Below are 11,231 nucleotides of genomic sequence, written 5' to 3'. Positions count from 1 at the left end.
GCTGGGGGGCTACATCAACTCAAGGGACACCAGCAAACTGAAAACCGGCCATGGGCTAAAACAGCAACATTTTGTTGCTGAATGATTACGTTTGCATGTCCAAGTTAAAAAGAAACGCAGTTTTGGCAGGAAAACGCAGTTTTGGCAGGAAAACGCGCTTCCCTAGCGGGAACGCTGAAAAGGTGTTTTCGTTTTGGAAACTCGCAGACAATGGTGCCATGTAATTTGCGCGAGCCGGATACGGAGCCGTTCGGCCCAATGCCCATGCGCAGTAGAGACCGACGCCAAATTCTCCCCCTCCCAGACCCATGTCATGTCAACAAACCCTTACCACGCAAGAGTCGACTGCATGAGCAGCTCAGAGCTCCTCTTTCAACATAACAAGCATTAAACAAAATGGCCCAGTCATCTATTCACGTTTGTTTAATACATGAGGCGTTGTCTAATGTTATCTAGCTACTGATAGCTCCTGATATCAACGTCTGATATCATCAGTTTGGCATTCGTTTTCGCAGGTGCTGGCTGGCTAGCGTCGCTCGTGAGCTAACGTTAGCTACCTAGCTAACGTTACTCTTTAAACAAAATGGCCCAGTCATTTATTCACTTTTGTTTAATACATGAGGCGTTGTCTAATGTTATCTAGCTACTGTAATGGGAATTATTAAAGGACAAACGATGAGCCGCTTACATTAATCATTCTGAGTCATTTCCACGACACTACTGATAGCTCCTGATATCAACGTCTGATATCATCAGTTTGGCATTCGTTTTCGCAGGTGCTGGCTGGCTAGCGTCGCTCGTGAGCTAAAATTAGCTACCTAGCTAACGTTACTTTCAGACCCTGTTAGTCAAGTTGAACTATCGCTCTGGGGACGCTGATTAATATAACAAGCTACAACAGTCTGCATTCCCTTAACAATTGTTTGTATTGAGCCGTATTGTATTGTACCCATTCTGCAATCTGTTAAATAACGTTTACATCCATTCATTCTGCTAGCATTAACGTTACTTCGCTGCTAGCCACAATGCTATACTGTTATACTGGCATATCCCAATCACGTTAGCATGTAAGCTAACAAAATCGGCGATATTTTTGTGAGACTAAACTCCGCTCTTGGTGGTCAATTGTGTTGATGTTAGTTTTGTTTCATCAACAAATCTATGGCCCTAGTGTAACCGCAGCCTGAACATGCTGGTGAGGAAGGCTAGCTCTGTAGTGGGAGTCGAAACTGGTCAAACAAGAGGTGGTGGCAGAGAGGAGGATGAGAAGGAAGCTGAAGGAAGAAACCCCTCCCACTCCATGTATGAGGAGCTAGTCATTGAACAGTTGTACAGTGTTTCCCCCCCACCCAACCCCACCCCAGCTACCCAACCTCCTCCAATGTACAGTTTTTACGTCAAATGTATATACTCTCTTTTCTGGACTCTTTTTGTATCACAAACAGTACTGTATTTGCAAATCTGGTATGTCATAAATGTATAGATGTAGCAGTACTGTCTATCTGTATGTCATGTATGTCATATATGTCCTGATGAATTGAAAATGGGGGACCCTGATGTAAACAAGACGAAAGTCTTTCTCTGGTCTGCATCCCCTTAACAATTGTGTGTATTGAGCTGTACTGTATTGTACCCATTCTGCAATCTGTTAATAAAGTTTTCAATCAATCAATCAGTCAAGATGAGGAGCACGTTCAGCCAGACTCACCGCCTCGACCCGTCCTTCGTGCCGGCGGCCATCACCAGGCTCCATAACCGTAGCATGGACTGCTGCCAGCAGCTGGAGAACTAACGGCTGCAGAACTACAGTATTAGGAATGCCTGACCACTAAGTGTGTCTGACTCTTAACCACCAAAACCTGCACAGACTACAACATTATGACGTATATCATGCCAGTTAGGGTAACTTGTGTATACCATTTTCTTTTTCTCTTTCTCATAGTATACATTCAGATTCAAATTCTTTATTGCCTATATTTATTGTAACATATAATATAACAGATAGGGCATACAGACCCTCATCTGCACCTTTGTTTACACTATTTACTAGGGATGTCCGATATTATCGGCCTACCGATATTATCGGCCGATATCGGCATTAAAATGTGATATCGGAAAATATCGGTATCGGTTTTCAAAGAAAAAAAAAATATATATATATATTTTTTTTACATTTCTATAACCTTTATTTACCCAGGCAAGCAAGTAAGAACAAATTCTGATTTTATTTATTGTCAAAAGTATGCATAATGTTGTGTTAATTCCACAGCAAGATATATGTAATGTTAATTACCTGAAATTATTTAAAAAATTTGGGGGGGAAACCCTGCATATATCGGTATCGGTTGATATCGGTATCGGAAATTAAGAGTTGGACAATATCGGTATATCGGTATCGGTAAAAAAGCCAATATCGAGCATCCCTACTATTTATTTTCTCATATTTTTATATTCAGAGTTCATTATACTGTTTACACACGTCTATATTCAGATGTCATTTTATTGCCTACTGTATATTTATATCTTTCTACTATTACCCTGCCCATAACTGTACCTCCCCTCCCTCCCCCATGGTGCCATGACACCCGAATTTCCCCAAGGGGATCAATAAAGGAATATCTCATCTTATCTTACTTAGTGCTCAGAAGCCCCCGGCCCCCATGGTCAATAAACCCAGGAAAGCCATATATTCTCCAGATGCCCAGCAGGTGGTTGTAAAGTTTCAGAGATCAGTGGTGGAAGTAAACCATTTCTTAAAGGGGCACTTCACCAAAAAACAATGCTGATTTATTTTTGCACATAATCTCACACACATCCAAAAACGCTAAACAGTTTTGCACACATTAACCCTTTGGTGCGTTATTGAAATCATCTGGGCTTGCACGCACCACGTGCACGCGCGTTCCCGGCGCGTGCGCGCGCTCCCGCGAATGCGCATTTAATGTCCCCTCGCTTGAGCACAGACTAAAGACAGTGCCTAATTGCCTCTACGAATGGAATGTAACACATGTCTTCACAACAAGTTAGGTGTGAATGTATCTGAGAACGTATTTAACACACCTGACGACCGGCGCTATTGATATGCAAATAGCGAGTACTTATCTGGGGTAACCCCGTCCCATGAAGAACGCATGCCTCGTGTGGCAGTGAAAAGGTTAACCTTCTGTATTGTCACAGTGAAAGGGTTAACCCTTTGGTAGAGTGGTAGTGAAAGGGTTCATTTAGTTTGACGGTTATTGAGAGTAAATTTGTTTGAATATGATGTCATTGGGGACATTGAATCCTTATGTTGAATTAATTACAGCTTCATGAAATTATGTAGATAAAAAAAAAGTCAATACTTTGTTTTATAGGGACTGCTACCTTATCATTTCATTGAGGGCTATGGTGACATCTAGTGGTCAATGGCAGTATCAACAATGACCACTAGGTGACAGCAGAGCATTTACTTGGCCAGCGTGGTTGAATCAATATAGCAAGCAATATTCACATCATATTTTTGTTTTGGGTTGTGAACGGACGGACGAGCGGCTGCCTCTTCACTTCCGCTCCCATGTTAACGGACGATAGTAGGCACACTCTAGTCATAGATATCTATGGGCACACTGGCCGCGAGCGGGAGCGCGCCTCGCGAGCAAGCTATCTTTTCGCTTCATCCTATTTGAGGCGGTGCGGGAGGCATTGTCACAGAAATACAATTGAATATCTGCATTCTTACCACAGATATAAATGTTGTTCAACCAGCTGTGTCTGTATCTGCAAATAAACGCCTCGAATGTTTGTCTGTATGTTTGTTTATACCTATATTACAATGTTGCATAATAATAATTGTTACAAAGGATCAGATTAAACCGAATATATATATTTATTTATGGATATATATTGAATAGTATTTGTATGTCGTTTGATATCCCTTGTATATTCTTTGTACATATACACAGAATATCCCTTTAGCCTACTATAGCCCATAATAGTTCATTCTCTTATTGGACAAAGGACCAGGCGCCAGGGGACCAGCCCCTGGCGTCAAGTTCAAAGGTACCGACGAGACATGTCCGTACTAGCCCCGGCTCCGCTCAGGGATACGGCTACCGAAATGAGAGTGGCACTATTTGTTCACCGTGCATATAAATATGGCGCAAGTAAATGTAGAAGTCCCTTACCCTTCGTCCCAACTTAGTAACAGAACGTGAAGCCTCACCCACTATGCAACGTGCGGTGCAGTAGGGCTCGTATTGCCCCAAAATAGAGTCGTGTTATCCTAATACGTTTGTTCAACGTATTGTTCGCTCCTTGCTAGTAAAAGCCTTCATTACGAGTCAAAGACCACGTGAAGTGAGTAATTGTGCGTCTACATAGAGCACTTATTGCCGCGTGCTAATAGGATAGTAACGTCAAGTTCAACTGTGAACTACCGCGCACCGGAGGATCTCCCCGGCGCCAGCAGAGCCTTTTCCGGCAGGATTATTATTATTCTTCATTGCTTTGACTGTGGCTGCTGGAGCAGAGAACCGTCTACCCCGCTGCTGTGTGGGATCTACCGTGAGGACATCATTCGAGCCCGTCTCAAGGAGAGACTCCACGGCTTCACCTGTGCGGCGCGCACCCTGGGATTACAGCTGCCGTTTTCATCCGCTGCTCCAGGGAGTAAGATCGCCCCCCGAGCAGGGCTTGTTGAAGTCCCTGTGGAACCCATTGACTTTGCATAGAGCATTGCCTCCCCCTGCTGGCTTACAACCGGTAGTACCCCCCTTCCAGTATCTCCAGCTATCTCCCAGGAGTACCAGAGATATAATTCCTAATATTCATTATTGACTTGCCTACGCACATTCTTTGCCTTATAAGCGCATCTAAGTAATGTAATATAATACTTTTGCTGTAATAAATATTCTAAACGAGTATTTGTGTGGAAACCGTTTCATTGTGGAGGAGTTCTCATCTGATATACTTGTGTACGGTATGGCCAGTAATGTACATAAGACGGTAGTGGTTTAATGATACCATACTTGATTAATACAGTCAGGGAATTGTACCCCTCAGTTACAATTGGTCCTTCGAGCCCCGGATAATAATTAGCGTAATATTAATATAATATTAATATTGACATGGCCGATGACGAACACTCCACAAACGGTTCTCCTAAGCTAGATCGCCCGCAGCGCAGACGGCAGCCACCTCCCTATCTAGAGGCATACGCTGTCAGTCCAATACCTAGCTTTAAAGGGAAATTAAATACGGATAAAATAACTAAAGCGGATAGTAAAATTATGTCCGACCCTATCAACCAGGCTACCCCGCCAACAGAGGCCCTAGTGGGTTCTAATGTAACTGACCAAGCTCACGGTGGGGACCAGGAGGGAACTGACACGACTTTATCCCCAGACAACGTCGACGAGGTAGTCCCCGGAGAGCTCCAGGATAAAGAAAGCCCTCCCGGGATGGAACCCGACCCACCACAAGAAGAGACGCGCACCCAGGAGACGGATCTCCTCGGTACGCAACAGGAGAACGGATCTCCAACAAGTACCGCCGGGAGCCGATCGCCCCGAACGGCGTCTTCCCCCAGCGAGGCGGACAAGATGCTGGCGCAGGCACTCATCGCCACCCTGGCAGCCTCCACCGAACGCGATCGACTTCAAGCGCAACAGACGCGCGAGCGCGAACATTTTGCAGGCGAGCGAGAGCGCTTCCAGGCGCAACAAAGGAGTGAAGACGACCGCATAAGACTGGAGACCAGACGCCTCCAGACAGAAGAGAACATTGAGAGAAGCCGTGCCGATGCAAAGCACGCCGCCGCCAATGCACAGCGCGACGTCGCAAATGCACAGCTCCACGCCGCCCATGCCAGCGCCAATGCCCAGCGCGACGCCGCCAACGCACAGCGCGACGCCGCCCAGGCCAGCGCCAATGCGCAGCGCGACGCCGCCAATGCCCAGCGCGAAGCAGCGCGCGACGCAGCCCATGCCCAGCGCGAGGCAGAGCGCGACCGGCTGCAGGCGGAGCTGATGGACAAACTGGTTGCCATGGCGACACCCCCTCACTCTGCACGGAGCTCTCAGAGATCGTCAAGACATGGGTCTAGGACACATTCCCCTACCCGACGAAGCGACCCGGGACCCCGCCAACAGGAGGATCCTGTCCACGTCTCCGAACCCCCTCCCCGGCCGGTCCATACGAGACCCAGCAACCGGGAAGAACCGGACCACGCAGAGAGACTGAACAGAAGACTCCAGGTCCTAGCAGAGGGAGAGGAGGAGGAAGAGGAGGAATGTCAAGCCGACCAGCAGCAACGTACTCTGGCCCAGGAGGCCCAGTACAGCCCCGACCAGCAGCAACGTACTCTGGACCAGGAGGTCCAGTACAGCCCAGAAGTTAGCCCCGAGGCCCTGCGCTACAAACCCCCGACTCCACTCACGGGTGAGTTTGACGCACCGCCAGCCCCGAGGGACAGCACCTGGGTACCCGACCTTCGGTACCCACCAAGTACCAGCCCAAGACGACACGCACGGGGAGACTCGCCTAGGAGGCCTCTTCCCCAACGCTCACCGATGTGCCAGTCATCCATGTCATCGTACCTTGGCACACCGACGTTTCCAGACTTCACCCATGAGAACCGAGCACAGTACACGGAGCTACGGATGTGCTTAGAGACAATGATGGTTGATGTAGCTGATGAACGCCACAAGTATGCTACCCTATTGAAGCACCTCAAGGTGCCCCGAGCGCACAATATAGCGCTGGCCTATGCCAACTCTACTACCCCATACACAGCGGCTCTAGCAGCACTCGATCAACGTTACGGACGCGTATGGGACTATGTGATACAGGAGATAAGAGACATTGACCGTCTCCCCCCAGCCAGAGACAACAGAGCATTAGATGACCTGTCTATCAAGGTACAGTCCCTGGTAGGGATGCTGGGGTCCCAAAAGGAAAAGGGTATCTACGAACTGTACGCTAACTCCAACGTAGAGAGGATATTAGAGAAGCTCCCTCCCGCCCGACAAGAGCGCTTCAGGCGGCAGAGAGACTACCGCGACCCCAACGGTCCAGAGGCATCCCTCCTAGATCTATCTGAGTTCCTCGCCAGGGAGGTCAGTAGCCTACGACTCGACACGTTCGTATGGAGTGGACCAAGCCCAAGACTCGGACCTCGGGGACAAACGGATAACCGCCGGTTGGTGACCGTTATGCACCAAGCCGAATCAGTACCGCAGCACAAGAACCACAACACCCCCTCGACGAAAGAGGACCAGTGGAAGATTGAGTGCCAGTACTGTGAGGGAGAACATCGGCTGTACCAATGCGACACTTTCGGTAAGCTGACCACGGACGAGGTGAGTCAGTGGACCAAGGACCACCGCCGCTGCTTCCGCTGCGCGCGCAGCCACCTAGCAGCTGAGTGCCGCTTGAAGAAGAAATGCAGCAGGTGCGGTGGCACCCACCTGGAGGTCCTGCATGACATCAACAGGCGTCACCCAGGACAACAGAGTGGGCCCGTCGCGGTAATGTACCATGCCAAGGCGGTGGCACCAGTACCGAAGAGCCACCAGACCGCTCCCTACTGTACCTACTGCGATGGCGGACACTGGCTGGCACAGTGCGCCGAATATAAGACACTGAACCCCGTCCAAGTGGACCAGTGGCGTGAGGCGGCCCAGGCGGGCGCCGCTTACCGCGCAGCACGGTGCGGAGCCCACCAGAAGGTCCAAGGCAACCAACCAACAGGAGTGCTCCACATTGACCAGCATAGCGGGACCCCCCGAGTGCTCCTCAAAGTGGTCAGAGTGCTCCTGAGCTACGAGGACAAGGTCCTGGACACTTACGCCGTCCTGGACGATGGGTCTGAAAAGACTCTCCTCCTCGCTTCCGCAGCAGCCCAGTTGGGCCTGCGGGGTGTCAAAGATACCATGACCATACGCACCATCAGAAGGGACCAGAAGACCATAAAGGGTGAAAAGGTCTCCTTCAAGATAGCAGCGGTGGACCAGCCCGAGAAGCAGTATAGTATAACTAACGTCTTCACCAGCCACGACATAGGCTTGTCTCAGTACACCTACCCCATCCCACAGCTGATGGCTAAGTATGTGCACCTACGTCAACTACCTATACCGCTTATCGACGGCGCCACACCGACCCTGCTCATCGGCTCCGACCACGCGGACCTCATTCTCCCAATTGAGGCGGCCCACGTCGGACCCAAAGGATGCCCAGTCGCGGTTCAGACCCGACTGGGATGGACGCTCCAGGGCCCCCTCTACGGACTTGACAGTCAACCCACGTCTACACGCTGCCTACACACAGAGGCGAGCGACACCGGCCTCTCCCCCGTACAGCAGAGGCTATTGACATTAAGCGAGAGGCCCGTGAGAGAACCGTGGGTACCAGAGGGAGTTCGGAACTCCACCCCCCTCAGCTGCGCTTCAGACGTAGCTGACCTCGAACCCAGCACACCAAGCGACTCCTTGACGGGGCGGCCGGGACCGGCCCCTCCTCAGATGGGGTACAGAGCAAACAAGAGAAACAGACGGAGGAGGAGAAAGCACAGCCAAGCACAGATCGAAGCAGTCTCAGGCCCGCTTCCTCCTAAGCCCCCCTTCATCCCGTCCAGTCGTCATGACCATAGACCAGTCACTACCCCGAGCTGCGTGGCCGGCCGGCCGCGTAAGCAAAGTGACCACTGGTGCCGACGGAAAGGTCAGAGTGGCAGAAGTGCTCGGCCAAGGGCGGACCTACAACCGACCCGTGGCGAGGCTGATAGAGTCGCCAAGGCTCCCCGACTCGCTTAATGACGACCATGACCCCTGACTTTGTGACCTGCCTACCCTCACAACGGACATTGAGTAGTGGACAGTGCGGTTAATCTGTCTCTGCTTAGCTAATTAGGTGGGACTAATTAGGGGGCGGCTGTTACAAAGGATCAGATTAAACCGAATATATATATTTATTTATGGATATATATTGAATAGTATTTGTATGTCGTTTGATATCCCTTGTATATTCTTTGTACATATACACGGAATATCCCTTTAGCCTACTATAGCCCATAATAGTTCATTCTCTTATTGGACAAAGGACCAGGCGCCAGGGGACCAGCCCCTGGCGTCAAGTTCAAAGGTACCGACGAGACATGTCCGTACTAGCCCCGGCTCCGCTCAGGGATACGGCTACCGAAATGAGAGTGGCACTATTTGTTCACCGTGCATATAAATATGGCGCAAGTAAATGTAGAAGTCCCTTACCCTTCGTCCCAACTTAGTAACAGAACGTGAAGCCTCACCCACTATGCAACGTGCGGTGCAGTAGGGCTCGTATTGCCCCAAAATAGAGTCGTGTTATCCTAATACGTTTGTTCAACGTATCGTTCGCTCCTTGCTAGTAAAAGCCTTCATTATGAGTCAAAGACCACGTGAAGTGAGTAATTGTGCGTCTACATAGAGCACTTATTGCCGCGTGCTAATAGGATAGTAACGTCAAGTTCAACTGTGAACTACCGCGCACCGGAGGATCTCCCCGGCGCCAGCAGAGCCTTTTCCGGCAGGATTATTATTATTCTTCATTGCTTTGACTGTGGCTGCTGGAGCAGAGAACCGTCTACCCCGCTGCTGTGTGGGATCTACCGTGAGGACATCATTCGAGCCCGTCTCAAGGAGAGACTCCACGGCTTCACCTGTGCGGCGCGCACCCTGGGATTACAGCTGCCGTTTTCATCCGCTGCTCCAGGGAGTAAGATCGCCCCCCGAGCAGGGCTTGTTGAAGTCCCTGTGGAACCCATTGACTTTGCATAGAGCATTGCCTCCCCCTGCTGGCTTACAACCGGTAGTACCCCCCTTCCAGTATCTCCAGCTATCTCCCCAGAGTACCAGAGATATAATTCCTAATATTCATTATTGACTTGCCTACGCACATTCTTTGCCTTATAAGCGCATCTAAGTAATGTAATATAATACTTTTGCTGTAATAAATATTCTAAACAAGTATTTGTGTGGAAACCGTTTCATTGTGGAGGAGTTCTCATCTGATATACTTGTGTACGGTATGGCCAGTAATGTACATAAGACGGTAGTGGTTTAATGATACCATACTTGATTAATACAGTCAGGGAATTGTACCCCTCAGTTACAATAATAATAATAAGCTCTTGCTGCTGCTGGGGCTACACGCTGCTCTTTCAGGAGTACAGTCACACTGATCATCATTCTAAAATGACTGACTTAGCATATAGAGGCATTTACAGCTGTCCCAATGTAAATGTGCCTTCCTCTGTGCGCTTCCGCGCGCTCAAGTCGTAGGTCCAGTGTGCCTGACCAGGCGCGCGATCTCACGAAGCCCGGGAGCCGCCGTTAAATTCATTCGTTAGCAGTGTGCCCGTGCCGTTAGGGCTTGTGTCCACCAGGGACGTTTTATGAGTTGTCAGCTCCTTTCTGTCATTCATTTCTATGCTGGAGAAGCGACAGGCACGCTCCTCTTCCCAGAGCCGCGCCTCACGTTTTATGAGCTCTCGGCGGCAGCGTTTTTGGTCGGATCGCTCCCAGCTCATAAAGTTGAAACTAGTTAAACTTTTTGGAAAGGAGCGCGGTCATCAAGGTACTCATCGAGGAAGGGGCGGAGCCGCGGCTGGCGCGAGCCTCAGAAAAACGTATTTTTTTTCTTTTTTCAAATCGGTCCGCCTTGAAAAAAAGGCTTTGAGTGGACACATAGCCTTAAGGTGCAACTCCCTCCCCTAAAACCAGTGGTGCAGTCGTAATATGGGCCAAGGCCAAACGCCACGTGCACGCGCATACATGTTCCCTCGGTTGCGCACAGAACAGATGATATCCTTCCACGCAGTCGGGAGATCAAGCAACCCCCCACCTACAGGGCTTGTATTTGGTTGTCGGTATCCTATTATTGTGAGGTTCGCCTCTTCCCTGGACCTTTAATTCCTGTTCCCTGGACCTTTTATCTTCCCTGGACCTTTAATTCCTGTTCCCTGGACCTTTAATTCCCTGTCTCCTCACTTCACCAGCCCCCACCCTCGCGTTGTCGTTGTTTATGTATTGCATTCCCTGCCTCGCTCCGTTCCTTTAAGGTACTGTGAGGTTTCTGTGTTGATTGGTCCTTGCCGAACACACACTTCTAAGTCAAGTATCAATTACCATCTCGCACCTGATGTGTGTTCTAATTAGCGCCCCAGTGGGCTTTAAATACCTCGATCTTCCCCCCAGTCCTCGTCGGGTCGTTCTCTATCT

Source organism: Notolepis coatsorum, assembly GCF_963971535.1.
Source record: "Notolepis coatsorum genome assembly, chromosome: 10".
Lineage (NCBI taxonomy): Eukaryota > Metazoa > Chordata > Actinopteri > Aulopiformes > Paralepididae > Notolepis > Notolepis coatsorum.
The sequence above is the reverse complement of the archived record's forward strand: the minus strand, read 5'-3'. Positions refer to the sequence as shown.